Genomic DNA, 12,035 nt, shown 5'->3' on the forward strand with positions numbered 1-12,035 from the left:
AAGAACAATTTAAAGTTTTGGATTTTATTATTTAAAAAGTTCAAATTTTTGGTTGACTCATTCGTTCTTAAAATTTGAATAATGTTAGCCTTGATTTAATATTTTACGAAATTGGATTGTCGTTAAATTAATTAAATCGTAAAAATCGTTGTTTTTCGAAAATAAAAATCGTAACTTTTTATGAAAAATAACATAAATGCAAACGTTCGTGAAATTAAAATATTTTTTTTAATTAAGTTGGTTCGTAGTACGAACCAAAGGCACGAACACAAGGATGGGGTGGACGTGTGGCTCACAAGGATGGGATCAGTGCCGAGCCGCAGCGACACGGCACTACAAGAAAATCATACAAATATAGACGGAGTTACTGCGACGTTTTGATAAACGGTCGCTATAGATTTGGCTGCGCGAAATATAATTTATATATTTCGACGGTTTTAATCGTCGAGATATATATGGACGAAACAAACCGTCACTATAATGAAAAATAAACACGTGTTACTCATGTGTCATTCTTTACCCCGCTAATCTAAAATTTTCATCCTAAACTTATTCTAAAATCCCGCTTTACTCGCTCCCACTTCCCACGAATCCCCTAATTAAACAGTTGACAAGATTATCAATGGCCTTCTAAAGAGGAGAGAGAGAACAGAAACAACAATGGCGTGACAAACTAGATCTGTCTTCCTCAACGCTACCCGGTCTCCATCTATCCAACCTTCCACACTGTTCTTCGTTGCTGCTCCCAAATTCGTCTGTAATTCTCACCGCCTTTCTTTCACGAACCCTATGTACCAATTCATCCTCTTTATTTTCCATTCACTTACTTCCTCCCTAAAATTCCAATTACACTCCTACAAATATTAATATGTATGAATGCTACTATTGTGCATGAGGCTTGATGTATTGGATACGCTCAATCTGTCTCCCTTTCTCCTCCAAAACCCAGCTTCCCTCGGAGGTATCGTTGCTCACACTTCATCTTTGCTTCCTCCATGTGTTGTGGGTTCCAGATTCACCAATTCTATGGTTCGTTGGATAAATTCGCTCAAATTTCATACCAAGAAATTTGTAGGTTTGTTTTTTCTTCACTTTTTTCCTGAATGTGTATGCTTTGAATTTTTTTATGACAGTTTAGCATTATTTTTATGTTTTTGATACACGGTTAATTGTTATTTTTCGTTGTTGTGTTTTAATTGATCTGGAATTTGATTTTAGGTATTTTGTGTTGTATATTGATCTAGGAAGTGCAGCCTTTTGCAATTAGGGACCTTACCAATCCCTACTTGAGCCTTTTTAGAAGATCATGCCTCCTGCTTTCCTTACCATGGATGGTAGCCCTCTTTTAATTTTCACCGTTCTCGGCACTTTCATGTAGATTCTCGGTACCTGCAAGGTTTGATGATGGTGATGATTGATAGAGAAGAATTGTTAGGCAGTTTTCATGAATAAGGTTTGATTTCAACAACTGTCAATTTATCATTTGGTTTCACATTTCTTGTTTAAGTTTATATCTCCTGCATTTCGGTTTAGTCCTTCAGTAGTATTGTTTTTGTTTTTTTGGTTACTCAAGTAAGTTTTTCATTTCATTCAAAGAACAAGAAAAAAACATCCCAATGCAACCATTACATATAGGTGAGAAAATGCCTCGTCAACACCTCTGCAACAATAACAAAACAAACAAGCAAAGAAAACAAAAAAAAACACTAAACAATTACGTATTCCATTTCAAGTAAAAATTAGATCTTTATTTTACGCTAGTTAGGAGGAAATTTTGTTCTTTAAGCTTGAATTGATGTTGAGTTGGTGTAATATTTGAAAACTGCAATATTGAGTTAGTTAGACTTCTCTAGAGGAAGCCTATTTGTTCTGAAGTTTTGGATTGGTAGTTCACTAATATTAGGATGATTTGCAGGTTTTCCTTAGGTTTGAATCAACATGGAGTCATAAGTGACCTTTACCGCTTTACATTGCATTAGTTAATCATAAGCATATGGCCTAGTGGATCGTGACTCCTCAATGCGTTAATACTCATGTGATTCCTGCTGTACTAGAGATTTTTCCACTGGCTGTTATTTATTTATTTTATTTTTTATCATATAGTTATATAATTCAAGTTGCCTTCTTACATTTTCTGATAAAGAATGAATGAAATTGCAAGATTGAAGTGTTTCTGACCATTTGCATGGGACAAATGATTTTCTTGATTTTGCTTACCCAGTAACATATAAGGGTAAAGAAAGTGAAGCAACAATCAAAGGCTCATGTTGACGCTTAACTTTGATTTATCCTTTATATTTGTTCCTTTATCAATTTTTGAATGTTACCTGTTCAAACACTATTTTGTACTTTCATCTATCTTGATTTAGCCAAATTTTTTTCTTGTTCGGGTTTGTTTTCCTTACGATCAGAATTAGAATTACTTTTCTTGTTGTATATATGCATACACGGTTTGGATTTGGTTGCACTCCGAAAGAAACATGAAGAAAATATTTTTATATTTAATTGTAGTTGATGCATCTTGATTTAATATTTCGTGTTTGAGACTGTGAGTATGTGACCATGGAATTGTATTTTAATCAGTTATACTTTCTCAGCTTTAGAATATTTTTGGGAATTCGTAAAGGTTACCTGATTAAATTAGATATTTGTTGTTCTGAAAGGTAATATGTTTATAATATCACCTCAAATTGCCTGTTTTTACCGTCTCTTTTTGGGATTCAAAAATCTACTTCTGTTTGATATTAAACAGTCTGGGTTTTTAGATCTAATCACAGAGCTGCTATTGTTTTGTGCGTGTTCTTGATATACAACTTCTAACTAAAGCACGTATCTCATTTCAAATTACAAAACCAACAGCTATCATGTTAACTGACTTCCCTTCCTATGTCTCTGCTAAGTATATTCTTTGTAGTATATTGACCACATGTTTCCTCTCACTACTTCAAAAGGCATGATTTCTCGATGTTATTGGATCGACGTTGTGGAAAACCGCTTGGAAGGAAAAACAATCTGTGTGTTTTGTCGACTTAAAATAGCGTCGAGAATAATCCACGTGCCCGCACGTGATATGAACAGTTCACGACTTCAAGTTTTGGGGGAAAGAACGACCCTCATTCCTACAGCCGCACTAACCCTTTTCTCTCATCAGTTCTTAAATCTTCCCAACCCTAAAATCATACTTGTTTTTCGCAGCTCCATTATTTTTCTTCCAATCTTCAGGATCTAAGAGTTAAATTCTTGCTTGAACAATGAAATTTCTTCATGTTTTTATCTTTCATCTCAAGTTCTCAATTTTTAGGGATTTTTTTTTGTTAATTGTTATATGTCGAATCAAGTTTATTTTTAGATCTTGTTATTCAAGTACTTAATTCGAACTCCATTAGAATTCGTTTATTCTTCAGGTTTCTTCTCTCATTTTCTATTTGTTATGAATAATTAATTTTTTTTATTTGTGTATCAATACTTCAAGAAACTTAATTTCAAGAAGAATAAATTAGTAAACAAGTCAAACTTCTGATTAGGCGAGCGCTAAGTCCAGATTTCAGCGAATACCATCTACTTGGTTAGGTTACTAATCTTTGTTTCACCTGATTAGAACTTAGAAGCATATATGGTGTTGCAAATGCAGCTGTCTTGTTTTCTGTTACATAACAAAATGAGCAATAGTAGTCGACTAGTTACCCATCTTATGTGGTAATTATTGATAGGAATATGCAGAGTAGTAATGTAAGAAATGTTGCTGCAGTCTATCAGTCATAATGTGTATTTGATTATCTGCAGAATAACTGTAGAAATGTCTGTAATGCAAATGATTAGTAAAGTAGACATTCAACCACTTGGTGATAGCGATAGGTAATAAGGGCTCAACTTGGTTTGTATTCTAGAATTCTATTCAGTGGGGAGCAGAGAATGGGTAGAAAACATCTATTTGGCATGACAACTGGTTGGTTTTGTGAGTATGATTCAATTCGCTTTCGCAAATTATACAGTATAGCACAGGAATATTATCCATACTGTATCTAGAAAAGAACAAGGAATAAAATAAGTAAAATCGAGGGGAGATGAAGCTTATTTACTTGATCACAAACTTATTTACTTGTGGTGAAGCTAAAGTCAGAGTTAATTGGTTCGGTTATTCCCTTTAATACAGCTAGAGAGATGGTTGTGGGATGGGAAGGGATGAAAGCATTTCTGGGATTAAAAGTTTGCCACTTTGCTTTATTGTTTAGTTTTATGTTTCAGTTATTATGAGCACTTTCTTTCTCTTAATTCCTTAAGCCCTGTTAATTCAATTTTCATTATAAATTTTTGTGATTCGTGGCCCCTAATTTGAAGAAGTCGTTCAACTATCCTGCTGAATTCGAGTAGCATGCTTGTGAATTGATCTGCTTCGGATCTGATCTTTCATTTCACAAACTCTGTTGCTCCCTCTGATCTGTTCTTTCATTTCTGTTGCGAGAAGATCAGAACACTCACAACTGATATGCTGCTTCTTGTGCTGAACTATAGACTATTACATACTGATCATTTCTTGTACTGATCTGCTATACTGATTAGAACAGCAGTTGTGAACTGATGATGCAGATTTGTTGCGTGCAGATCAGAAGCAGCAGCAGATCAGAACAGCAGTTGTGAAACTGATCTGCTGCTGCTTCTGATCTGATGCTGCAGATCTGTTGCGAGGAGATCAGAAGCAGCAGCAGATCAGATCACAAGTTGTGAATCTGATCTGCTACTTCCAATCTGTTGTTCGAGCCAAAAGTTGTTGCTAACTCTACTAAATCTCTTTCTCGTTATTTAATTTAGTTATTTAATTTGCTAGTTAGTTTGGCAATTTTATCATTTCAATTGTCTGAAGAAGGTGGAGAAAGATCTGTAAGTCAGGTACTTGCAAACTTGATTAGAGCTGGTAAACTCTTGAGCACCTGTCTTTTAGTTGTGTCTTTAGTTGTGTCTACAGCAAGGCTGCTTTGGACCCAGATTAAGCAGTGGCTAGGGATAAGAACTTCATGAATTGATCTGTTATACATGCTGAAATGGCTACAGAAGGACTACAAAGGCTCTAGATTCCAGAAAAGGTTGTAGTAAACTGTTGTTCCTGCCTTAGTAATACCAATATGGAGAGTTAGAAGTGATGCAATTTGGAATTTTGAAGTTATACATATTGAATTCTTTTGTAAAAGTTGTAAAGGATACCATAAAGAGCAGGATAGGAAGAATCATAGGGAACTAAGTGTAAATATCACAGATCTCTAGCTGCGATACCTAGACTTGTTTTTTCTTTGTTTCATTTGCTGAACTATAATTTATCTTATTATTCAAAGATCGTAGATTGAATAAGTGTTTGCTTGATCTACCTTGAAAAATATAATTTGAGTGATTCAAATGATATTGTTAATTTTCCTTTGATTTTAAAATGTGTTCATCATGCTTTAATTTGACATATTAAATTTTCTTTGCAGATTATTGATGATTCAAGTGGTAATGGTATATGTAGATCAAGATCAACAAGTTATCTTGAAGCTAAGCTAGCATAGCAATAGTTTTACTTGGTAATTAGTTTGTACGTAGTTAGAAAAGTAGTTTTTATTAGTTTTGGACTATCTTGTAGAAAAAATGATGTTAGGAAGTTGTTTTTATTTTAACATATTCCTTTTATTTCAGTTAACTAGACTCTGGAAATTAATTTAATGTATGGATTATTTATATTGTTATACATCACTTTTTCTAGATTAATCAAAGCACGACGTTACGGTGTTTTATAATAATGTAGTAGAGTATTTGATTACTATCATCTATGGTCAATATATATTTTATAAATAATTTGTGATTTTAGATTAATTGATATTATATAATATGATGCAAATTGTGACGCTCCAAAGGGTCTAAATTATTTTGGAGGGAATGAGGAGAACTCGCACGAAAGTAAACATATAGGGACTCTAATAAGAGTCTATATATTTCGGGTGTCTAAAGTGTCTCTATATGGTTTATAGTGGCGGGAAAATGTGTCTATAAGCGTGCAAATAGTGACGCTTTTTGCAGTCTAAATATTGCGACTATCTATAGAGTCCCTATATGCCAAATAGCGGCGGCGAAATACATCGATATTTTGCAAATTGTGACGCTTTAAAGCGTCGGTAAATAGCGGCAATGAAAATAGCGATCCTCTCCCAAAGCGTCGCTATGTGAAATAGCGACACTCTATACCATCGCAATTTGTCCCAAAAAGCGTCACAATGTGCCGCGTTTTTTTGTAGTGCGGGCAGCAGCATGGGCTCTGCGTGCCGCGCGCGCGCTGGGCGAGGGAAGGGGGCAAGCGAGCAAGCAGGCACGGCCTTGCTTGCGAGGGCTGCGAGCAAGCAAGGCGCCTAGCCTTGCAATGCACAGCAGCAGGCGGCGACGAGCGCGCAGGGCAGCAGGGGCTGTGGGCACGCGTGCTTGGCTGCGGGGTATGCGGGCATTGCTCGTGTGCCTCGTAGGCCACACAAGTGTTGTGATGGGCTAGGCGCAAGCCTAGCCCAAGCAAGCACATGAACATTTTTTTAAAAAATTTGTTTATTTCATTGGGCTTGACCATATATGTTTGCATTAATTTGGGCTAACGGGATATTTAATTTAATATTTTATTTACTTGGGCTAGGCCGCGAGTTTTAATTTAATATTTAATAATTAATTATCCGGAATAATTATTGGTTTGAGTGGGAGCCACTAAATGAAATTAAAATGTAATAATTATTTTAATTATTTTTCGTAGGTCGCATTATTTTAATTAAATTCAATTTTAATTAGAATAAAGTCTAAGGATTAATAATTTGGAAATTGATTAATCTTTTAGGACGCGATTTTGTGAACGTGAATTTTAATTAATTCACGTAAATACTTGCATAATTATATGGGTCATTCGTTTTAGCATATGAATGGGTGAATGCATAGAATGTGTATTTTATGTAATGTAGGTACTCCAAGTGACTAGTATGGCCATTTTAGGATAGTCAAATACGGTCTGCGAAACGTTCTATCTTTGAATGTATAGTTTTAAATATGGTCTACGTACCATGAAAATTTTGATGTAATTTATTATTTTCAAGTATTTCTAAGTTTAGAACTTTAAGTTAGCATTTGAACGAAGATTCAAGACAATGCCAAGCTAACAAGATGGTGATGAAGATTGGATGCTTCAATACAAGATATTTTGGGCCATACTAGTTCACCATTTTATTTATGCATTTGATATATATATATATATATATATATATATATATATATATATATATATATATATATTATGCTTGAATGTATGTATGTATACTTTGCATGAATAGGTTGTTTCGTATGACTCGATTAGATTAAGTTCACTAAATAATCGAACCAACATAGAAACAACTAGGTCCAAAGTAATATTGAGTTTTAAAATTGCCTTCCAAATCATGCACTTACAAAAATCTGAGGACCTAACGTAGTAGGTTTACACCAAAGCGAGGTGCTATATTAGTTGACTTAGATGGTAAGGCATCCCAAAGGAGCACGTAGATTGTGGTTTCAACTCAAACAACAATGGCATTTTGTTGTGGCAATGGGTTAAATTATGGTATTAATTTATTAACCAGGAGTAATTTGGAGATTACTAGCAATAGGTTTTGCTTACCTAGAATCTTAAACTACTTAAGACATGCCAAAGCTGCTTAAGGATTTAGGACTTTTAGGGTCTTGGAATCGTTTCATTGATTTTGGACCATGTTTTTCTTTTTTCATGAAAGAAATGTTTAATAGCTTTAATGATTGCATGTTAGCTTTATTTCAAAGTTATTAAAGTTATGAATGGTTATTTATTGCAAATTCTTTTCAAATGTAGTAATCAAATGGCCGCAATCAAAACAACACTCAACGTAACTGAAATTATGGATGTAAAATTGAACCTATCAAACTTTCTTGGTTGGGAGAGGAAGCTTCGGTAAGTCCTCAGGTGGAACAACATTGAATATGTAGTTGGCCATCCCATCCCCAGCTATTACTCAAAGGATATAACTCCAGAAAAGCAATGTGCGTGGGCGAACCACATGTCGCTTGTCATGGATCTTATTCTTAGCTCTATCCCCAAAGATTGGAGTTCAAGGTTCGTTGCATACGATCCATGGGCACTCCTAAGGCATCTTAGGGATATATGTCATGGTAGATTCCAACATGGTGGTCAACATATCGACCAAAATGTTTTTGAATTGGTAAATTCATTTGAGGATCTAAAGCTTAACGCTCCACTGGTTTGTTGCTTTGACGTCGAAAGACAAAAGGCAAGGGAAAGGGTCATTTATCTTGAAATGACATAGGGGACGCCAATTAGAACTCATATAAAGAAAACGGTTGGGCTTCTCAACCGCCTTGAGTTACTTGGTGATCCATTCCCAGATTCTGCTGCTGCGGGAATACTTTTGAATTCTCTTCACCCTGGTTATTAGAAATTCAAACTACTCTATTTCTCCAAGAAAAGGGAAAACACTCTTAGTGAGCTAATTTACTTGCTTCATCAGTATGAATTGGACTTTGTAAGTGATAAGCAAGCATCGCTAAAAGTAAAGAGTAAGAAAATCAAGAAAAAGGTTCCGGGGACGATCCAAAGCAAGCGTGCATCTCCATCTACTTCTGGAGGGAAAATGGCGCCCACCGAGAAGAAAATGAAGAAGTATCGTTCTCCATCTACATCGCAATGCTTCAATTGTAATGAAATTTGTCATTACAAGCGAGATTGCCCCAAACTAAAGGAAGAGAAGAAGGACGGAAACGTTGCTTCTCCTTCAGGTATGTATGTTATACATTGTAATCTTGCTAATTCTACTTCTTGGGTATTAGATACTGGTTATGGCTCACACTTATGTTCCAATTCGCAGGGACTAAGGAGAAGTAGAAGGCTTGATAAAGGCGAGATGGATCTACGCGTGGGAAATGGAGCATGGATTGCTGCATTAGCCGTAGGATCTTATTTTATTTCTTTGCCTAGTGGTTTTGTTTTGGAACTAGAAAACTGTTACTATGTTACTAGTATCACCAGAAACATTATTTCCATTTCTAGTTTGGATTCTAAAGGTTTTAGTTTTCAATTTAAAGACAATAGTTGTTCTTTTGCTTTGAATGGAATGTTTTATGGTTCAGCACAACAAGAAAATGGTCTATATGTGCTAGATACGAGCAAACACATTTATAACATAAATACTAAAAAGGCTAAAACTGGTGATTTGGATCTCACATTTCTGTGGCATTGTCTATTAGGCCATATAAACACAAAGCGCATGGAATTACTTCAACGAAAGGGAATTCTAGAATCATTCGACTTAGAGAAGATTGATCAATGCGAATCTTGTTTACTTGGAAAAATGACAAAGAAACCTTTCTCAAAGGTGGGAGAAAGAGCAAGCGAAGTACTAGGGCTAATACATACAGACGTATGTGGGCTCATGAGTACGAAACTAGAGGTGAGTTCAGCTATTTCATAACGTTTACGGACGATTTCAGTAGATATGGCTATATTTACTTAATGAAACACAAGTCTGAATCGTTTGAGAAATTGCGAGAATTTCAAAATGAAGTAGAGAATCAACATGGAAAGAAAATCAAAAATCTAAGATCGGATCGAGGAGGTGAATATCTTAGCCACGAGTTTGATGACCATCTAAAAGATTGCGGTATTCTTTCTGAATTGACTGCTCCGGGGACACCTCAATGGAATGGAGTGTCGGAACGGAGAAACAGGACCTTACTCGATATGATCAGGTCAATGATGGGTCAAGCCGAACTTCCTTTACAATTTTGGGGACATGCGTTGGAAACTGCAGCACTCACACTGAATCGTGCTCCGTCAAAAGCTGTTGAAAAGACTCCATACGAATTATGGACTGGGAAACTTCCAAAGTTGTCTTTTCTAAAGATTTGGGGTTGCGAAGCATATGTCAAGCGATTAATTTCGGACAAGCTCGAACCAAAGTATGACAAATGTTTCTTCGCTGGGTATCCAAAAGAAATAAAGGGGTATTATTTCTACAACAAGTCAGACAACAAGGTATTCATTGCTCGTGACGGTGTCTTTTTGGAAAGAAATCATATTTCCAAATTGACAAGTGGGAGAATAATAGACCTCGAAGAGATTCGAGACGAACAACGAACTAAGAACTCTTTGGAAGCAATTCAGGTTGATGAACCTCCAAGGTCTTTAGAAGAGCCAGTGGGAGTAGTTCCTCAAAACGTTGTTGCCCCTCGTAAGTCAAAAAGAACTATATTTCAGCCGGAAAGATGGACAGGCGTCCTCTTGACTGAAAACTTAGACGTTCTCATATTAGATAGTGATGAACCTATGACTTACAAGCAAGATACGACGAGCCCAAGCTCCACTAAATGGTTAGTGGCCATGAAATCTGAAATAGACTCCATGTCTGAAAATCAAGTCTGGGATTTGGTAGATTTGTCGGATGGATTTACACCTATCGGATGCAAATGGGTCTTCAAATTGAAGAAAGACAAAGATGGAATTGTATACCTATACAAGGCTAGGTTGGTAGCAAAAGGTTACAGGAAAGTTCACGGCGTTGACTACGATGAAACCTTTTCTCCAGTCGCGATGCTTAACTCTATTCGGATTATCCTTGCGATTGCCGCGTTTCATGACTATGAAATATGGCAAATGGATGTCAAAACTTCCTTCTTGAATGGTGTTCTTGAAGAGACTGTGTTTATGACACAACTGGAGGGTTTTGTCGATCAAAAGAACCAAGGAAAGGTATGCAAGCTTAAGAAGTCCATTTACGGACTAAAGCAGGCATCAAGGAGTTGGAATAAACGATTTGATGAAGCAGTCAATAAGTTTGGCTTCATCAAGAATCAGGCGAATCTTGTGTATACAAGAAGGTCAGTGGGAGTAAAATTACATTCCTAGTCTTGTATGTTGACGACATACTACTTATTGGAAACGACATTCCTATGTTGGAGTCTGTAAAGACTTGGCTTAGAAAGTGTTTCTCAATGAAGGACTTAGGAGAGCCACAGTACATATTGGGCATCAAGATCTATAGGGATAGATCTAAGAGGATGACTGGACTAAGCTAAATCACTTACATTGACAAAGTGCTAGCTAGGTTCAATATGATGGAAGCTAAGAGAGGTCATCTACCCATGTCACATGGAACATATCTACGCAAGAGTCAGTGTCCCAAAACATCTGATGAGCGTAGAAAAATGAGTGGAATTCCATACGCTTCGGCTATTGGATCCATCATGTATGCTATGATTTGTACAAGGCCGGATGTTTCGTTCACACTCAGTGCAACAAGCAGGTACCAGTCAGAACCAGGTGAGGCACATTGGACTGCTGCCAAGAACATCCTAAAGTACCTGAAAAGGACTAAGGATTAGTTTCTGGTTTATGGTGGTACAGATGAGTTGATTGTTAAGGGCTATACGGACGCAAGCTTTCAAATCGATAGAGATGATTTCAGATCACAACCTGGGTTTGTGTTTTGCCTCAACGGCGGAGCAGTAAACTGGAAAAGTGCTAAGCAAAGCACTATTGCGGATTCTACAACTGAAGCCGAGTACATTGCTGCCTCAGAAGCAGCAAAGGAAGGTGTTTGGATTCGGAAGTTCATCGAAGAACTTGGGGTTGTCCCCTCCATTATAGGACCAGTGGCTTTGTATTGCGACAATAGCGGAGCCATTGCCCAAGCACGTACTGCGGCGATTTCATATACTTTGAGAGATCGTTGAAAGTAAGGAAATCGAGATTTGCATGGTTGGAACTGACGACAACGTCGCGGATCCCTTAACTAAACCGTTGCCACAAGTGAAACACAACGCACATATAGCAACCATGGGAATCAAGCATGTTGGAGATTGGCTTTGATTTTCTAAGTTTTGTTTTAGAACATTTATTAGATCTATGTTTAAAATAATTGGTTTAACCATTTCATATTTATGAAATTTATTATTTCATATTCATTTAATTTTGGTTTAGTATTAAATGATAAGTCCATGTGATTCAAATCATTCAA

At 36.4% G+C, this 12,035-nt stretch overlaps 1 long non-coding RNA gene across 1 annotated transcript; it reads left to right on the forward strand.

Moving 5' to 3' along the window:
* The first annotated feature begins 474 nt into the window (after nt 1–474).
* On the forward strand, nt 475–5,762 carry LOC110778333 (uncharacterized). The gene is made up of 3 exons (XR_002530768.2): nt 475–1,075; nt 1,245–1,453; nt 5,466–5,762. It is a non-coding gene; the product is annotated as an uncharacterized lncRNA (long non-coding RNA).
* Nucleotides 5,763–12,035: the final 6,273 nt, after the last annotated feature.

This window comes from Spinacia oleracea, chromosome 1, assembly GCF_020520425.1.
Source record: "Spinacia oleracea cultivar Varoflay chromosome 1, BTI_SOV_V1, whole genome shotgun sequence".
NCBI lineage: Eukaryota > Viridiplantae > Streptophyta > Magnoliopsida > Caryophyllales > Amaranthaceae > Spinacia > Spinacia oleracea.